We start from the raw sequence: 19,526 nt of genomic DNA on the forward strand, positions 1-19,526 counted from the left end.
TTTGGGAAAAATATTCTACAGAAAAAAATGACAACAATTTTCTATAGGAACAAAATGTTCATCTAATATTCTAAGGGAAAAGATTTGAAAAAAAATTGAAAAAAATTTCTAAAGACGGTCGCAGCCGACTATATATTAAGTTGCCCAAAAAGTAATTGCGGATTTTTCATATAGTCGGCGTTAACAAATTTTTTCACAGCTTGTCACAGCTGTAATTGCATTCTTTCTTCTGTCAGTTATCAGCTGTTACTTTTAGCTTGTTTTAGAAAAAAAGTGTAAAAAAGTATATTTGATTAAAGTTCATTCTAAGTTTTATTAAAAATGCATTTACTTTCTTTTAAAAAATCCGCAATTACTTTTTGGGCAACCCAATATATCGAAATATTGTCCGATTTGTACCAAATTCGGCACGGACATTAAGTGGTCCAATAAGTACAAGTCATTGTTAAATTTTCATGAGTAATATATTGGTCTTTTTGGTAGCTATATCCAAATATAGACCCATCTGAACCATAAACGACACGTATGTCGAAAAGTGTAACATAAGCCACTGTGTCAAATTTCAACGAAATCGGATTATAAATGCTCCATGTACGGGGCCAAGATGGCAGCTATATCCAAATCTGAACCGATCTAGGTCAAATCGAGGAGGGATGTTGAGGGGCCTAACACAACTCACTGTCCCAAATTTGGAAGAAATCGGACCATAAATGCGCCATTTATGGGCCCAAAACTTTAAATCGAGAGATCGGTCTAAAATTTTCCATAGAAATAAAATTTTCTATAGAAATAAAATTTTGACAAAATTTTCCATAGAAATAAAATTTTGACAAAATTTTCTATAGAAATAAAATTTTGACAAAATTTTCCATAGAAATAAAATTTTGACAAAATTTTCTATAGAAATAAAATTTTGACAAAATTTTCTATGGAAATAAAATTTTGACAAAATTTTCTATAGAAATAAAATTTTGACAAAATTTTCCATAGAAATAAAATTTTGACAAAATTTTCTATAGAAATAAAATTTTGACAAATTTTTCTATAGATATAAAATTTTGACAAAATTTTCTAAAATTTTGACAAAATTTTCCATAGAAATAAAATTTTGACAAAATTTTCTATAGAAATAAAATTTTGACAAATTTTCCTATAGATATAAAATTTTGACAAATTTTTCTATAGAAATAAAATTTTGACAAATTTTTCTATAGAAATAAAATTTTGACAAAATTTTCTATAGAAATAAAATTTTGACAAAATTTTCTATAGAAATAAAATTTTGACAAAATTTTCTATAGAAATAAAATTTTGACAAAATTTTCTATAGAAATAAAATTTTGACAAAATTTTCTATAGAAATAAAATTTTGACAAATTTTTCTATGGAAATAAAACTTTGACAAAATTTTCTATAGAAATAAAATTTTGACAAATTTTTCCACGGAAATAAAATTTTGACAAAATTTTCTATAGAAATAAAATTTTGACAAAATTTTCTATAGAAATAAAATTTTGACAAAATTTTCTATAGAAATAAAATTTTGACAAAATTTTCTATTGAAATAAAATTTTGAGAAAATTTTCTATTGAAATAAAATTTTGAGAAAATTTTCTATAGAAATAAAATTTTGACAAATTTTTCTATAGAAATAAAATTTTGACAAAATTTTCTATAGAAATAAAATTTTGACAAAATTTTCTATAGAAATAAAATTTTGACAAAATTTTCTATAGAAATAAAATTTTGACAAAATTTTCTATAGAAATAAAATTTTGACAAAATTTTCTATAGAAATAAAACTTTGACAAAATTTTCCATAGAAATAAAATTTGGACAAAATTTTCTATGGAAATAAAATTTTGACAAAATTTTCTATAGAAATAAAATTTTGACAAAATTTTCTATAGAAATAAAATTTTGACAAAATTTTCTATAGAAATAAAATTGTGACAAAATTTTCTACAGAAATAAAATTTTGACAAAATTTTTCTATAGAAATAAAATTTTGACAAAATTTTCTATAGAAATAAAATTTTGACAAAATTTTCTATAGAAATAAAATTTTGACAAAATTTTCTATAGAAATAAAATTTTGACAAAATTTTCTATAGAAATAAAATTTTGACAAAATTTTCTATAGAAATAAAATTTTGACAAAATTTTCTATAGAAATAAAATTTTGACAAAATTTTCTATAGAAATAAAATTTTGACAAAATTTTCTATAGAAATAAAATTTTGACAAAATTTTCTATAGAAATAAAATTTTGACAAAATTTTCTATAGAAATAAAATATTGACAAATTTTTCTATGGAAATAAAATATTGACAAATTTTTCTATGGAAATAAAATTTTGACAAATTTTTCTATGGAAATAAAATTTTGACAAAATTTTCTATAGAAATAAAATTTTGACAAAATTTTCTATAGAAATAAAATTTTGACAAAATTTTCTATAGAAATAAAATTTTGACAAAATTTTCTATAGAAATAAAATTTTGACAAAATTTTCTATAGAAATAAAATTTTGACAAAATTTTCTATAGAAATAAAATTTTGACAAATTTTTCTATAGATATAAAATTTTGACAAATTTTTCTATAGAAATAAAATTTTGACAAAATTTTCTATAGAAATAAAATTTTGACAAAATTTTCTATAGAAATAAAATTTTGACAAAATTTTCTATAGAAATAAAATTTTGGCAAATTTTTCTATGGAAATAAAATTTTGACAAAATTTTCTATAGAAATAAAATCTTATTTCTATAGAAAATTTTGTCAAAATTTTATTTCCATAGAAAATTTTGTCAAAATTTTATTTCCATAGAAAATTTTGTCAAAATTTTATTTCTATAGAAAATTTTGTCAAAATTTTATTTCTATAGAAAATTTTGTCAAAATTATTTTTATTTAGAAATATATATATATTTATATATTTATTTATATATATATTTATTTATTTAGAAATAAAATTTTCTATAGAAATAAAATTTTGACAAAATTTTCTATAGAAATAAAATTTTGACAAAATTTTCTACAGAAAAAAAATTTTGACAAAATTTTCTATGGAAATAAAATTTTGACAAAGTTTTCTATAGAAATAAAATTTTGACAAATTTTTCCATAGAAATAAAATTTTGACAAAATTTTCTATAGAAATAAAATTTTGACAAAATTTTCTATAGAAATAAAATTTTGACAAAATTTTCTATAGAAATAAAATTTTGTTAGGGTATTGTTGACCTGGTTTAAAATTCTTGTAATTTTGTTGTATTGTATCGGTACCGATACAATACAACAAAATTACAAGAATTTTAAACCAGGTCAACAATACCCTAACAGAGTATACATCAACGGGAGGCACGCCGTAATATAAAAACAAATAAGATGACATTATACAAAAACATCAAACAAAAGTACAATGAGCACACATACAGAACGGCCCAGCAATATTCGAAACACCAAAAACAAATAGCCAAGCTCAAAACATCTGTAACATTTTTAATAAAATGTAAGAGAACAGGCATCATACCAAACTTCATAATCAATGCAACCAAACACACTAACAACATCTTCCAAACACACAAAACCAAGAAAATCCCGCCAAATATTGAGAAAACATTACACAGGTACATTCACAACTTTCACACGAAAGTATTAAAACTTCTAATACAATACAAACACAAGCAAATCCACTCTTTTAAAGAGAAAGTAGAGAATACAAAGACTAAGCTAGGAGAACTACTGACTCAAGATGATTTCCTACAATACCTCGACAGTGAGCTTACTCTCTACAAGGGCAATGTTAGCAAGAGCAAGACAACACACATAAAGAAACTACAGGCACTCACACAACGACAAGACAAGGCCCTCAACATTAGACGCAACGACGTGTGGTTTGTGAATAAAACAGAGCGAGAGATACCAACGAACGTACAATGGATTCTCTCTTTAGGTCCGAAACACGCTCTCCCACACACCAACAAGAACTTTCCACTCTTGCAAGTCATTGCAGAGGGAGAGGAGTGTGTACAAACTATAGAGAATAGAGAGGAACAGGAGATGGGAAGAACCAAGCTTACAACATTGATAGACGATCACTTACGAAAGTCAAAGATGAGCATGAGAGACAAATATGTGGTGGACACAGTGTCTCAAACGAGAAAATATTTAAAGGAGAATGAGGATTTATTAATTTTAACGGCAGACAAGGGAGGAAAGACAGTGGCTTTGTACAAAGATGACTACGAGCAAAAAATGAAGGCAATAATACACGATATGTGTATGTATAGGCGCTTAAAGATTGACCCAACATCTAGGCTACAGACAAGGAACAACAAATTGGTGGATAAACTTCACAACTTGAATCTTATCAGCATCCAGGAGAAGAATAAATTGACCAGCAAGACCGCATTGGCCCCTCGAATATATGGACTCCCAAAGATCCATAAAGAAGGTACACCGTTGAGACCAATATGTTCATCAATAAACGCGCCGTCCTATCATCTATGTAGGTACATAGTGAATATTTTGAAAAATATCACCAAGGATTCCAAATATAATGTGAAAGACGCAGTGGACTTTAAAGCTAAGATAAAGAACATGACCATAGAAAATGACGAAGTTTTAGTATCTTTTGACGTGGTGTCCTTGTTCCCAAGTATTCCAATAAATTTAGCACTCCAGACAATTGAGAATAAATGGGACGAGATTGAAAAATATACCAATATTCCAAGGGAAATTTTCAAGGAAATTCTAACATTCTGCATTAAGGACAGCAGATATTTTAAATACGATGACAAGTTGTATGAACAGCTTAGAGGAATGCCAATGGGATCACCCGCTTCACCCATTATTGCTGACATCGTAATGGAGGAACTTCTCAATAACACATTTGACAAAATAAGAAAACCTAAGATATTGACAAAATATGTAGACGACATTTTCGCGATTTTGAAGAAATCAGACGTGGCAGAGACGCTGAAGACTCTGAACTCCTTCAACAACTACATCCAATTTACGAAGGAAGAAGAATATGATGGCAAACTACCTTATTTGGACTCGGTAGTTTATAGACATGGCAACCAGCTAAAAATAGATTGGTATCAAAAATCGACGGCTTCCGGAAGATTAATCAATTTTTACTCTAAACACCACAAGAGAGTAATAACAAACACAGCAACGAATTTTATAAGAAGAGTATTTAGCATTAGTGATCCAGACTTTCATCCTGACAATGAGAGGAAAATAAAGGCAATTCTTAGAGCCAACGACTTCCCTAATTGGACAATTAATTCACTATTAGGCAAGGCCAAGGAACGTCTTGGAAAAATCATAGACGGAGAGCAGCCTACAAAAGGAAAAATTTATAAATCGCTAACATACATACAAGGATTCTCCGAAAGATTTGGCAAATCAAATCTATACGACAAGGACAAATACCATCTCGCATTAAAAACAGGCAAAACTGTGAATGAATTATTCAGCAAGACAAAATGTAAAATTAAAAATGAGGAAAAATCAAACGTGGTATATAAAATTAGATGTAACGGCGACAAGTCCAATATATGCCCGATGGCATATATTGGCACTACCATGACGAAATTGAAAACTAGGTTATCTGCACATAAATCTGACCAAAAAGCCAATAATAGACCAATCGAGCAGAAAACTGCACTAGCAGCCCACTGTGCATTGACTGGTCATAAGCCAAACCTCAACGATGTGGACATCTTAGCTCAAGAGAATAATTACAGACGAAGATTCACTCTCGAGATGTTGCATATCATCGACTTACCGCCTGACGAGAGAATGAATTTCAAGAAAGATATAGAAAGCTGCGCGAAGGTATACCGCCACACAGTCAACAAGCACAGCAGAAGAGAACATTTAGTTGCCAACAGACAATAGTTCGTGTAACAACTCATTAAATGTAATAGGAATTAAAGTTTCTTAAAAATTATTGTTTTTCTGTTTTTATTGTGTGATTCGTTTTTACTAAAATTTGTGTTTTTCTGTTTTTTTATTTAAATACAACTAGCCTTGAAAATGGTAGACGGAGTCTACCGAAATATTGGAGAAAAATAAAAGAAAAAAACCTTAAATATTTGTGTTTTAATGGACCTATAGCCGATACAATACAACAAAATTACAAGAAATAAAATTTTGACAAAATTTTCTATAGAAATAAAATTTTGACAAACTTTTCTATAGAAATAAAATTTTGACAAAATTTTCTATAGATATAAAATTTTGACAAAATTTTTCTATAGAAATAAAATTTTGACAAAGTTTTTCTATAGAAATAAAATTTTAACAAAATTTTCTATAGAAATAAAATTTTGACAAAATTTTCTATAGAAATAAAATTTTGACAAAATTTTCTATAGAAATAAAATTTTGACAAAATTTTCTATAGAAATAAAATTTTTACAAAATTTTCTATAGAAATAAAATTTTGACAAAATTTTCTATAGAAATAAAATTTTGACAAAATTTTCTATAGAAATAAAATTTTGACAAAATTTTCTATAGAAATAAAATTTTGACAAAATTTTCTATAGAAATAAAATTTTAACAAAATTTTCTATAGAAATAAAATTTTGACAAAATTTTCTATAGAAATAAAATTTTGACAAAATTTTCTATAGAAATAAAATTTTGACAAAATTTTCTATAGAAATAAAATTTTTACAAAATTTTCTATAGAAATAAAATTTTGACAAAATTTTCTATAGAAATAAAATTTTGACAAAATTTTCTATAGAAATAAAATTTTGACAAAATTTTCTATAGAAATAAAATTTTGACAAAATTTTCTATAGAAATAAAATTTTGACAAAATTTTCTATAGAAATAAAATTTTGACAAAATTTTCTATAGAAATAAAATTTTGACAAAATTTTCTATAGAAATAAAATTTTGACAAAATTTTCTATAGAAATAAAATTTTGACAAAATTTTCTATAGAAATAAAATTTTGACAAAATTTTCTATAGAAATAAAATTTTGACAAAATTTTCTACAGAAAAAAAATTTTGACAAAATTTTCTATGGAAATAAAATTTTGACAAAGTTTTCTATAGAAATAAAATTTTGACAAATTTTTCCATAGAAATAAAATTTTGACAAAATTTTCTATAGAAATAAAATTTTGACAAAATTTTCTATAGAAATAAAATTTTGACAAAATTTTCTATAGAAATAAAATTTTGACAAAATTTTCTATAGAAATAAAATTTTGACAAAATTTTCTATAGAAATAAAATTTTGACAAAATTTTCTATAGATATAAAATTTTGACAAAATTTTTCTATAGAAATAAAATTTTGACAAAGTTTTTCTATAGAAATAAAATTTTAACAAAATTTTCTATAGAAATAAAATTTTGACAAAATTTTCTATAGAAATAAAATTTTGACAAAATTTTCTATAGAAATAAAATTTTGACAAAATTTTCTATAGAAATAAAATTTTTACAAAATTTTCTATAGAAATAAAATTTTGACAAAATTTTCTATAGAAATAAAATTTTTACAAAATTTTCTATAGAAATAAAATTTTGACAAAATTTTCTATAGAAATAAAATTTTTACAAAATTTTCTATAGAAATAAAATTTTGACAAAATTTTCTATAGAAATAAAATTTTGACAAAATTTTCTATAGAAATAAAATTTTGACAAAATTTTCTATAGAAATAAAATTTTGATAAAAATTTTCTATAGAAATAAAATTTTGACAAAATTTTCTATAGAAATAAAATTTTGACAAAATTTTCTATAGAAATAAAATTTTGACAAAATTTTCCATAGAAATAAAATTTTGACAAAATTTTCTATAGAAATAAAATTTTGACAAATTTTCCTATAGATATAAAATTTTGACAAATTTTTCTATAGAAATAAAATTTTGACAAATTTTTCTATAGAAATAAAATTTTGACAAAATTTTCTATAGAAATAAAATTTTGACAAAATTTTCTATAGAAATAAAATTTTGACAAAATTTTCTATAGAAATAAAATTTTGACAAATTTTTCTATGGAAATAAAACTTTGACAAAATTTTCTATAGAAATAAAATTTTGACAAATTTTTCCACGGAAATAAAATTTTGACAAAATTTTCTATAGAAATAAAATTTTGACAAATTTTTCTATAGAAATAAAATTTTGACAAAATTTTCTATAGAAATAAAATTTTGACAAAATTTTCTATAGAAATAAAATTTTGACAAAATTTTCTATAGAAATAAAATTTTGACAAAATTTTCTATTGAAATAAAATTTTGAGAAAATTTTCTATAGAAATAAAATTTTGACAAAATTTTCTATTGAAATAAAATTTTGAGAAAATTTTCTATAGAAATAAAATTTTGACAAATTTTTCTATAGAAATAAAATTTTGACAAAATTTTCTATAGAAATAAAATTTTGACAAAATTTTCTATAGAAATAAAATTTTGACAAAATTTTCTATAGAAATAAAATTTTGACAAAATTTTCTATAGAAATAAAATTTTGACAAAATTTTCTATAGAAATAAAATTTTAAATAGAAATGAAATTTTGACAAAATTTTCTATAGAAATAAAATTTTGACAAATTTTTTCATGGAAATAAAATTTTGACAAAATTTTCTATAGAAATAAAATTTTGACAAAATTTTCTATAGAAATAAAATTTTGACCAATTTTTTTTATAGAAATAAAATTTTGACAAAATTTTTTATAGAAATAAAATTTTGACAAAATTTTTTATAGAAATAAAATTTTGACAAAATTTTTTATAGAAGTAAAATTTTGACAAAATTTTCTATGGAAATAAAATTTTGACAAAATTTTTTATAAAAATAAAATTTTGACAAAATTTTCTATGGAAATAAAATTTTGACAAAATTTTTCTATAGAAATAAAATTTTGACAAAATTTTCTATAGAAATAAAATTTTGACAAAATTTTCTATAGAAATAAAATTTTGACAAAATTTTCTATAGAAATAAAATTTTGACAAAATTTTCTATAGAAATAAAATTTTGACAAAATTTTCTATAGAAATAAAATTTTGACAAAATTTTCTATAGAAATAAAATTTTGACAAAATTTTCTATAGAAATAAAATTTTGACAAAATTTTCTATGGAAATAAAATTTTGACAAAATTTTCTTAGAAATAAAATTTTGACAAAATTTTCTATAGAAATAAAATTTTGACAAAATTTTCTATAGAAATAAAATTTTCTATAGAAATAAAATTTTGACAAAATTTTCTATAGAAATAAAATTTTCTCAAAATTTTCTATAGAAATAAAATTTTGACAAAATTTTCTATAGAAATAAAATTTTCTGTAGAAAAAAAATTTTGACAAAATTTTCTATAGAAATAAAATTTTGACAAAATTTTCTATAGAAATAAAATTTTCACAAAATTTTCTATAGAAATAAAATTTTCACAAAATTTTCTATAGAAATAAAATTTTCTATAGAAATAAAATTTTCTATAGAAAAAAATTTTGACAAAATTTTCTATAGAAATAAAATTTTGACAAAATTTTTCTATAGAAATAAAATTTTGACAAATTTTTCTATAGAAATAAAATTTTGACAAAATTTTCTATAGAAATAAAATTTTGACAAAATTTTCTACAGAAATAAAATTTTGACAAAATTTTCTATAGAAATAAAATTTTGACAAAATTTTCTATAGAAATAAAATTTTGACAAAATTTTCTATAGAAATAAAATTTTGACAAAATTTTCTATAGAAATAAAATTTTGACAAAATTTTCTATAGAAATAAAATTTTGACAAAATTTTCTATAGAAATAAAATTTTGACAAAATTTTCTATAGAAATAAAATTTTGACAAAATTTTCTATAGAAATAAAATTTTGACAAATTTTTCTATAGATATAAAATTTTGACAAAATTTTCTAAAATTTTGACAAAATTTTCCATAGAAATAAAATTTTGACAAAATTTTCTATAGAAATAAAATTTTGACAAATTTTCCTATAGATATAAAATTTTGACAAATTTTTCTATAGAAATAAAATTTTGACAAATTTTTCTATAGAAATAAAATTTTGACAAAATTTTCTATAGAAATAAAATTTTGACAAAATTTTCTATAGAAATAAAATTTTGACAAAATTTTCTATAGAAATAAAATTTTGACAAAATTTTCTATAGAAATAAAATTTTGACAAATTTTTCTATGGAAATAAAACTTTGACAAAATTTTCTATAGAAATAAAATTTTGACAAATTTTTCCACGGAAATAAAATTTTGACAAAATTTTCTATAGAAATAAAATTTTGACAAAATTTTCTATAGAAATAAAATTTTGACAAAATTTTCTATAGAAATAAAATTTTGACAAAATTTTCTATTGAAATAAAATTTTGAGAAAATTTTCTATTGAAATAAAATTTTGAGAAAATTTTCTATAGAAATAAAATTTTGACAAATTTTTCTATAGAAATAAAATTTTGACAAAATTTTCTATAGAAATAAAATTTTGACAAAATTTTCTATAGAAATAAAATTTTGACAAAATTTTCTATAGAAATAAAATTTTGACAAAATTTTCTATAGAAATAAAATTTTGACAAATTTTTCTATAGAAATAAAACTTTGACAAAATTTTCCATAGAAATAAAATTTGGACAAAATTTTCTATGGAAATAAAATTTTGACAAAATTTTCTATAGAAATAAAATTTTGACAAAATTTTCTATAGAAATAAAATTTTGACAAAATTTTCTATAGAAATAAAATTGTGACAAAATTTTCTACAGAAATAAAATTTTGACAAAATTTTTCTATAGAAATAAAATTTTGACAAAATTTTCTATAGAAATAAAATTTTGACAAAATTTTCTATAGAAATAAAATTTTGACAAAATTTTCTATAGAAATAAAATTTTGACAAAATTTTCTATAGAAATAAAATTTTGACAAAATTTTCTATAGAAATAAAATTTTGACAAAATTTTCTATAGAAATAAAATTTTGACAAAATTTTCTATAGAAATAAAATTTTGACAAAATTTTCTATAGAAATAAAATTTTGACAAAATTTTCTATAGAAATAAAATTTTGACAAAATTTTCTATAGAAATAAAATTTTGACAAAATTTTCTATAGAAATAAAATTTTGACAAAATTTTCTATAGAAATAAAATATTGACAAATTTTTCTATGGAAATAAAATATTGACAAATTTTTCTATGGAAATAAAATTTTGACAAATTTTTCTATGGAAATAAAATTTTGACAAATTTTTCTATAGATATAAAATTTTGACAAATTTTTCTATAGAAATAAAATTTTGACAAAATTTTCTATAGAAATAAAATTTTGACAAAATTTTCTATAGAAATAAAATTTTGACAAAATTTTCTATAGAAATAAAATTTTGGCAAATTTTTCTATGGAAATAAAATTTTGACAAAATTTTCTATAGAAATAAAATCTTATTTCTATAGAAAATTTTGTCAAAATTTTATTTCCATAGAAAATTTTGTCAAAATTTTATTTCCATAGAAAATTTTGTCAAAATTTTATTTCTATAGAAAATTTTGTCAAAATTTTATTTCTATAGAAAATTTTGTCAAAATTATTTTTATTTAGAAATATATATATATTTATATATTTATTTATATATATATTTATTTATTTAGAAATAAAATTTTCTATAGAAATAAAATTTTGACAAAATTTTCTATAGAAATAAAATTTTGACAAAATTTTCTACAGAAAAAAAATTTTGACAAAATTTTCTATGGAAATAAAATTTTGACAAAGTTTTCTATAGAAATAAAATTTTGACAAATTTTTCCATAGAAATAAAATTTTGACAAAATTTTCTATAGAAATAAAATTTTGACAAAATTTTCTATAGAAATAAAATTTTGACAAAATTTTCTATAGAAATAAAATTTTGACAAAATTTTCTATAGAAATAAAATTTTGACAAACTTTTCTATAGAAATAAAATTTTGACAAAATTTTCTATAGATATAAAATTTTGACAAAATTTTTCTATAGAAATAAAATTTTGACAAAGTTTTTCTATAGAAATAAAATTTTAACAAAATTTTCTATAGAAATAAAATTTTGACAAAATTTTCTATAGAAATAAAATTTTGACAAAATTTTCTATAGAAATAAAATTTTGACAAAATTTTCTATAGAAATAAAATTTTTACAAAATTTTCTATAGAAATAAAATTTTGACAAAATTTTCTATAGAAATAAAATTTTTACAAAATTTTCTATAGAAATAAAATTTTGACAAAATTTTCTATAGAAATAAAATTTTTACAAAATTTTCTATAGAAATAAAATTTTGACAAAATTTTCTATAGAAATAAAATTTTGACAAAATTTTCTATAGAAATAAAATTTTGACAAAATTTTCTATAGAAATAAAATTTTGATAAAAATTTTCTATAGAAATAAAATTTTGATAAAAATTTTCTATAGAAATAAAATTTTGACAAAATTTTCTATAGAAATAAAATTTTGACAAAATTTTCCATAGAAATAAAATTTTGACAAAATTTTCTATAGAAATAAAATTTTGACAAATTTTCCTATAGATATAAAATTTTGACAAATTTTTCTATAGAAATAAAATTTTGACAAATTTTTCTATAGAAATAAAATTTTGACAAAATTTTCTATAGAAATAAAATTTTGACAAAATTTTCTATAGAAATAAAATTTTGACAAAATTTTCTATAGAAATAAAATTTTGACAAAATTTTCTATAGAAATAAAATTTTGACAAAATTTTCTATAGAAATAAAATTTTGACAAAATTTTCTATAGAAATAAAATTTTAAATAGAAATGAAATTTTGACAAAATTTTCTATAGAAATAAAATTTTGACAAAATTTTCTATAGAAATAAAATTTTCACAAAATTTTCTATAGAAATAAAATTTTGACAAAATTTTCCATAGAAATAAAATTTTGACAAAATTTTCTATAGAAATAAAATTTTGACAAATTTTTTCATGGAAATAAAATTTTGACAAAATTTTCTATAGAAATAAAATTTTGACAAAATTTTCTATAGAAATAAAATTTTGACCAATTTTTTTTATAGAAATAAAATTTTGACAAAATTTTTTATAGAAATAAAATTTTGACAAAATTTTTTATAGAAATAAAATTTTGACAAAATTTTCTATAGAAATAAAATTTTGACAAAATTTTCCATAGAAATAAAATTTTGACAAAATTTTCTATAGAAATAAAATTTTGACAAATTTTCCTATAGATATAAAATTTTGACAAATTTTTCTATAGAAATAAAATTTTGACAAATTTTTCTATAGAAATAAAATTTTGACAAAATTTTCTATAGAAATAAAATTTTGACAAAATTTTCTATAGAAATAAAATTTTGACAAAATTTTCTATAGAAATAAAATTTTGACAAATTTTTCTATGGAAATAAAACTTTGACAAAATTTTCTATAGAAATAAAATTTTGACAAATTTTTCCACGGAAATAAAATTTTGACAAAATTTTCTATAGAAATAAAATTTTGACAAATTTTTCTATAGAAATAAAATTTTGACAAAATTTTCTATAGAAATAAAATTTTGACAAAATTTTCTATAGAAATAAAATTTTGACAAAATTTTCTATAGAAATAAAATTTTGACAAAATTTTCTATTGAAATAAAATTTTGAGAAAATTTTCTATAGAAATAAAATTTTGACAAAATTTTCTATTGAAATAAAATTTTGAGAAAATTTTCTATAGAAATAAAATTTTGACAAATTTTTCTATAGAAATAAAATTTTGACAAAATTTTCTATAGAAATAAAATTTTGACAAAATTTTCTATAGAAATAAAATTTTGACAAAATTTTCTATAGAAATAAAATTTTGACAAAATTTTCTATAGAAATAAAATTTTGACAAAATTTTCTATAGAAATAAAATTTTGACAAAATTTTCTATAGAAATAAAATTTTAAATAGAAATGAAATTTTGACAAAATTTTCTATAGAAATAAAATTTTGACAAAATTTTCTATAGAAATAAAATTTTCACAAAATTTTCTATAGAAATAAAATTTTGACAAAATTTTCCATAGAAATAAAATTTTGACAAAATTTTCTATAGAAATAAAATTTTGACAAATTTTTTCATGGAAATAAAATTTTGACAAAATTTTCTATAGAAATAAAATTTTGACAAAATTTTCTATAGAAATAAAATTTTGACCAATTTTTTTTATAGAAATAAAATTTTGACAAAATTTTTTATAGAAATAAAATTTTGACAAAATTTTTTATAGAAATAAAATTTTGAAAAAATTTTTTATAGAAGTAAAATTTTGACAAAATTTTCTATGGAAATAAAATTTTGACAAAATTTTTTATAAAAATAAAATTTTGACAAAATTTTCTATGGAAATAAAATTTTGACAAAATTTTTCTATAGAAATAAAATTTTGACAAAATTTTCTATAGAAATAAAATTTTGACAAAATTTTCTATAGAAATAAAATTTTCTATAGAAATAAAATTTTGACAAAATTTTCTATAGAAATAAAATTTTGACAAAATTTTCTATAGAAATAAAATTTTGACAAAATTTTCTATAGAAATAAAATTTTTGTAATTTTGTTGTATTGTATCGGCTATAGGTCCATTAAAACACAAATATTTAAGGTTTTTTTCTTTTATTTTTCTCCAATATTTCGGTAGACTCCGTCTACCATTTTCAAGGATTTAATGAGTTGTTACACGAACTATTGTCTGTTGGCAACAATAGTTCGTGTAACAACTCATTAAATCCTTGAAAATGGTAGACGGAGTCTACCGAAATATTGGAGAAAAATAAAAGAAAAAAACCTTAAATATTTGTGTTTTAATGGACCTATAGCCGATACAATACAACAAAATTACAAGAATTTTAAACCAGGTCAACAATACCCTAACAGAGAAATAAAATTTTGACAAAATTTTCTATAGAAATAAAATTTTGACAAAATTTTCTATAGAAATAAAATTTTGACAAAATTTTCTATAGAAATAAAATTTTGACAAAATTTTCTATGGAAATAAAATTTTGACAAAATTTTCTTAGAAATAAAATTTTGACAAAATTTTCTATAGAAATAAAATTTTGACAAAATTTTCTATAGAAATAAAATTTTCTATAGAAATAAAATTTTGACAAAATTTTCTATAGAAATAAAATTTTCTCAAAATTTTCTATAGAAATAAAATTTTGACAAAATTTTCTATAGAAATAAAATTTTCTGTAGAAAAAAAATTTTGACAAAATTTTCTATAGAAATAAAATTTTCACAAAATTTTCTATAGAAATAAAATTTTCTATAGAAATAAAATTTTCTATAGAAAAAAATTTTGACAAAATTTTCTATAGAAATAAAATTTTGACAAAATTTTTCTATAGAAATAAAATTTTGACAAATTTTTCTATAGAAATAAAATTTTGACAAAATTTTCTATAGAAATAAAATTTTGACAAAATTTTCTATAGAAATAAAATTTTGACAAAATTTTCTATAGAAATAAAATTTTGACAAAATTTTCTATAGAAATAAAATTTTGACAAAATTTTCTATAGAAATAAAATTTTGACAAAATTTTCTATAGAAATAAAATTTTGACAAAATTTTCTATAGAAATAAAATTTTGACAAAATTTTCTATAGAAATAAAATTTTGACAAAATTTTCTATAGAAATAAAATTTTGACAAAATTTTCTATAGAAATAAAATTTTGACAAAATTTTCTATAGAAATAAAATTTTGACAAAATTTTCTATAGAAATAAAATTTTGACAAAATTTTCTATAGAAATAAAATTTTCTATAGAAATAAAATTTTGACAAAATTTTCTATAGAAATAAAATTTTGACAAAATTTTCTATAGAAATAAAATTTTGACAAAATTTTCTATAGAAATAAAATTTTGACAAAATTTTCTATAGAAATAAAATTTTGACAAAATTTTCTATAGAAATAAAATTTTGACAAAATTTTCTATAGAAAAAAATTTTGACAAAATTTTCTATAGAAATAAAATTTTGACAAAATTTTCTATAGAAATAAAATTTTGACAAAATTTTCTATAGAAATAAAATTTTGACAAAATTTTCTATAGAAATAAAATTTTGACAAAATTTTCTATAGAAATAAAATTTTGACAAAATTTTCTATAGAAATAAAATTTTGACAAAATTTTCTATAGAAATAAAATTTTGACAAAATTTTCAATAGAAATAAAATTTTGACAAAATTTTCTATAGAAATAAAATTTTGACAAAATTTTCTATAGAAATAAAATTTTGACAAAATTTTCAATAGAAATAAAATTTTGACAAAATTTTCTATAGAAATAAAATTTTGACAAAATTTTCTATAGAAATAAAATTTTGACAAAATTTTCTATAGAAATAAAATTTTGACAAAATTTTCTATAGAAATAAAATGTTGACAAAATTTTCTATAGAAATAAAATTTTGACAAAATTTTCTATAGAAATAAAATTTTGACAAAATTTTCTATAGAAATAAAATTTTGACAAAATTTTCTATAGAAATAAAATTTTGACAAAATTTTCAATAGAAATAAAATTTTGACAAAATTTTCTATAGAAATAAAATTTTGACAAAATTTTTTATAGAAGTAAAATTTTGACAAAATTTTCTATGGAAATAAAATTTTGACAAAATTTTTTATAAAAATAAAATTTTGACAAAATTTTCTATGGAAATAAAATTTTGACAAAATTTTTCTATAGAAATAAAATTTTGACAAAATTTTTTATAGAAATAAAATTTTGACAAAATTTTCTATAGAAATAAAATTTTCTATAGAAATAAAATTTTGACAAAATTTTTCTATAGAAATAAAATTTTGACAAAATTTTCTATAGAAATAAAATTTTGACAAAATTTTCTATAGAAATAAAATTTTGACAAAATTTTCTATAGAAATAAAATTTTGACAAAATTTTCTATAGAAATAAAATTTTACATTTTTTAAGTTTTTTGCCTGTTAGGGCGAGATCATAAAATTTATTTGGTGTACAACTGTTAACTCTTTGTTTTCAGTCATCTATCTCTTGAAATCCTTAGTTCCCTTGAGTTTCTTTTTGAGGTTGCCTAAGATGTGTCTTTTTCTCAACCGCACTTATAAAGAGATTTTGCGTTACCCCCCTCTCGCATCTACGTCTACATTGAAGTGTATCGGGTTGTGTTTATTCGATCCCAAAACGTTTTTCTGGGTTTGAATTTCGCCGTCGTTTGCAGCAATAAATGAACTGTTCAACTGCTGCTCAACTTACACCATTATGAAGACATGACAAGTATTCTTTTTGGGATTGGGGTTTCGGCGTATCGTTGTTTTTTCAATTTTGTCTTGTTACGTTGTTATCGCAAGAAGAGGTTTAGAGTTGTAAATTCGAAGAGGGAGGTGAGCAAATGATAGGCAATAGGTAAAAGGTTAGAAAATTCATATGCCTTAAATTTGGGATCAATGAAGCCAACAATAGTGCCATTAATATCTGCAGATGAATTATTACAAAAGAAGTAGGACACAAAAATTGCAAAACTAAGGAAAATTTTTCTTGGAAAAGTGGAAATAAATAAAACTAGGGAAAAACAATTTAAGTTCTGAGGTACCAAATAAGATTCCGAAAAACTACAACCTGTTTAAAAGAAGTAATTTCAGGAAATTAATGAATTTTTAAGCATAAAAAACAGCTTAGGAAACCAAAAACGTTTTCCAGAATAAAAAAAAAAACAAGTAAAAAGGCGTTAAGTTCGGCCGGGCCGAACTTTGGTTACCCACCACCTCGGGAATATACTTAAACCATATATATATATATATATATATCTATATCCAAAATTGGTCCGATCTACACCAAATTGATGAGGGATATCAAAGGCCCTAATACAATTTACTGTCCCAAATTTTCGCAAAATCGGATAATAAATGTGGCCTTTAATGGCCTAAGACCCTAAATCGGACGATCGGTCTATATGGCAGCTATATCCAAATCTGGACCGATCGGAGCCAAATTGACGAAGTATATCAAAAGGGCCTAACGCAACTCACTGTCGCGAATTTCAGCAAAATCAGATAATAAATGTGGCTTTTATGGGCCTAAGACCCTAAATCGGAGGATCGGTCTATATGGCAGCTATATCCAAATCTGAACCGATCTGAACCAAATTGACGAAGGATATTGAGGGGCCTTACACAACTCACTGTCCAGAATTTCATCAAAATCGGATAATAAATGTGGCTTTTATGGGCCTAAGACCCTTAATCGGAGGATCGGTCTATATGGCAGCTATATCCAAATCTGAACCGATCGGAGCCAAATTGACGAAGGGTGTCGAAGGGCCTAAGACAACTCACTGTCCCAAATTTCAGCGAAATCGGATAATAAATGTGGCTTTTATGGGCCTAAGACCCTAAATCGGAGGATCGGTCATATGGCAGCTATGACAAAATCTGTACCGATCTTGGCCCAATTTACGAAGGATGTCGAAAGGCCTAATACAACTCACTGCCCCAAATTTCAGCAAAATCTGATAAAAAATGTGGCTTTTATGGGCCTAAGATCCTAAATCGGCGGATCGGTCTATATGGGGGCTGTATCAAGATATAGTCCGATATAGCCCATCTTCGAACTTTACCTGCTTATGGATTGATTTGCCTGAAACTTTGCACGTAGTGTTCTGTTATGACTTCCAACAACTGTGCAAATACGGTCCAAATCAGTATATGACCTGATATATCTCCCATATAAACCAGTCCCTCGATCATCTTTTCGGTTCCTAGAAGCTTTAATTTTTGTTGGTTTGATAGATGTTTGGTATGCAGAATAAAATCAACTAAATTTAGGTTGTATAAATATTTGGCAGAATCCTAAGTTCGGCCCAGCCGAACTTAGCACACTTTTACCACCATTGGATGGAGGTATACTATTTTCGTCATTCTGTTTGTAACTCCTCGAAATATTCGTCTAATAAAGTATATATACTCTTGATCGTCATGACATTTTAAGTGGTTCTAGCCACGTCCGTCTGTCTGTCCGACAGTCTGTCGAAAGCACGCTAACTAAGCACGCTAAGGAGTAAAGCTATCCGCTTGAAATACTTTTTATTAGTGTAGGTCGATTGCTGCCATATAAACTGATCTGGGATCTTGACTTCTTGAGCCACTAGAGGACGCAATTTTTTTGCGATTTGGCTGAAATTTTGCCCGACATGTTTCGTTATGACTTCCAACAATTGTGCCAATTATGGTTCAAATCGTTTCATAACTGGATATAGCTGTCATATAAACCGATCTGGGGTCTTGACTTCGAATGTCTGTAGAGGGCGAAATTCCTATCCGATTTGTCTGAAATTTTGCATAACGTGTTTCGTTATGACTTCCAACAACTGTGCTGAGTATGGTTTAAATCGGTCTATAGTCTGATATGGCTGCCATATAAACCGATCTGGG

The 19,526-nt window shown here is 21.6% G+C and overlaps 1 protein-coding gene and 1 long non-coding RNA gene across 4 annotated transcripts in view; one reads left to right on the plus strand and one right to left on the minus strand.

Moving 5' to 3' along the window:
• Nucleotides 1-19,526, minus strand: part of LOC106093809 (venom dipeptidyl peptidase 4) — a 638,446-nt gene that overhangs the window by 88,152 nt on the left and 530,768 nt on the right. The window lies entirely within an intron of this gene.
• Nucleotides 5,150-6,109, plus strand: LOC131994236 (uncharacterized). The gene is made up of 2 exons (XR_009396557.1): nucleotides 5,150-5,937; nucleotides 6,046-6,109. It is a non-coding gene; the product is annotated as an uncharacterized LOC131994236 (long non-coding RNA).

Source organism: Stomoxys calcitrans, chromosome 1 (assembly GCF_963082655.1).
Source record: "Stomoxys calcitrans chromosome 1, idStoCalc2.1, whole genome shotgun sequence".
NCBI lineage: Eukaryota > Metazoa > Arthropoda > Insecta > Diptera > Muscidae > Stomoxys > Stomoxys calcitrans.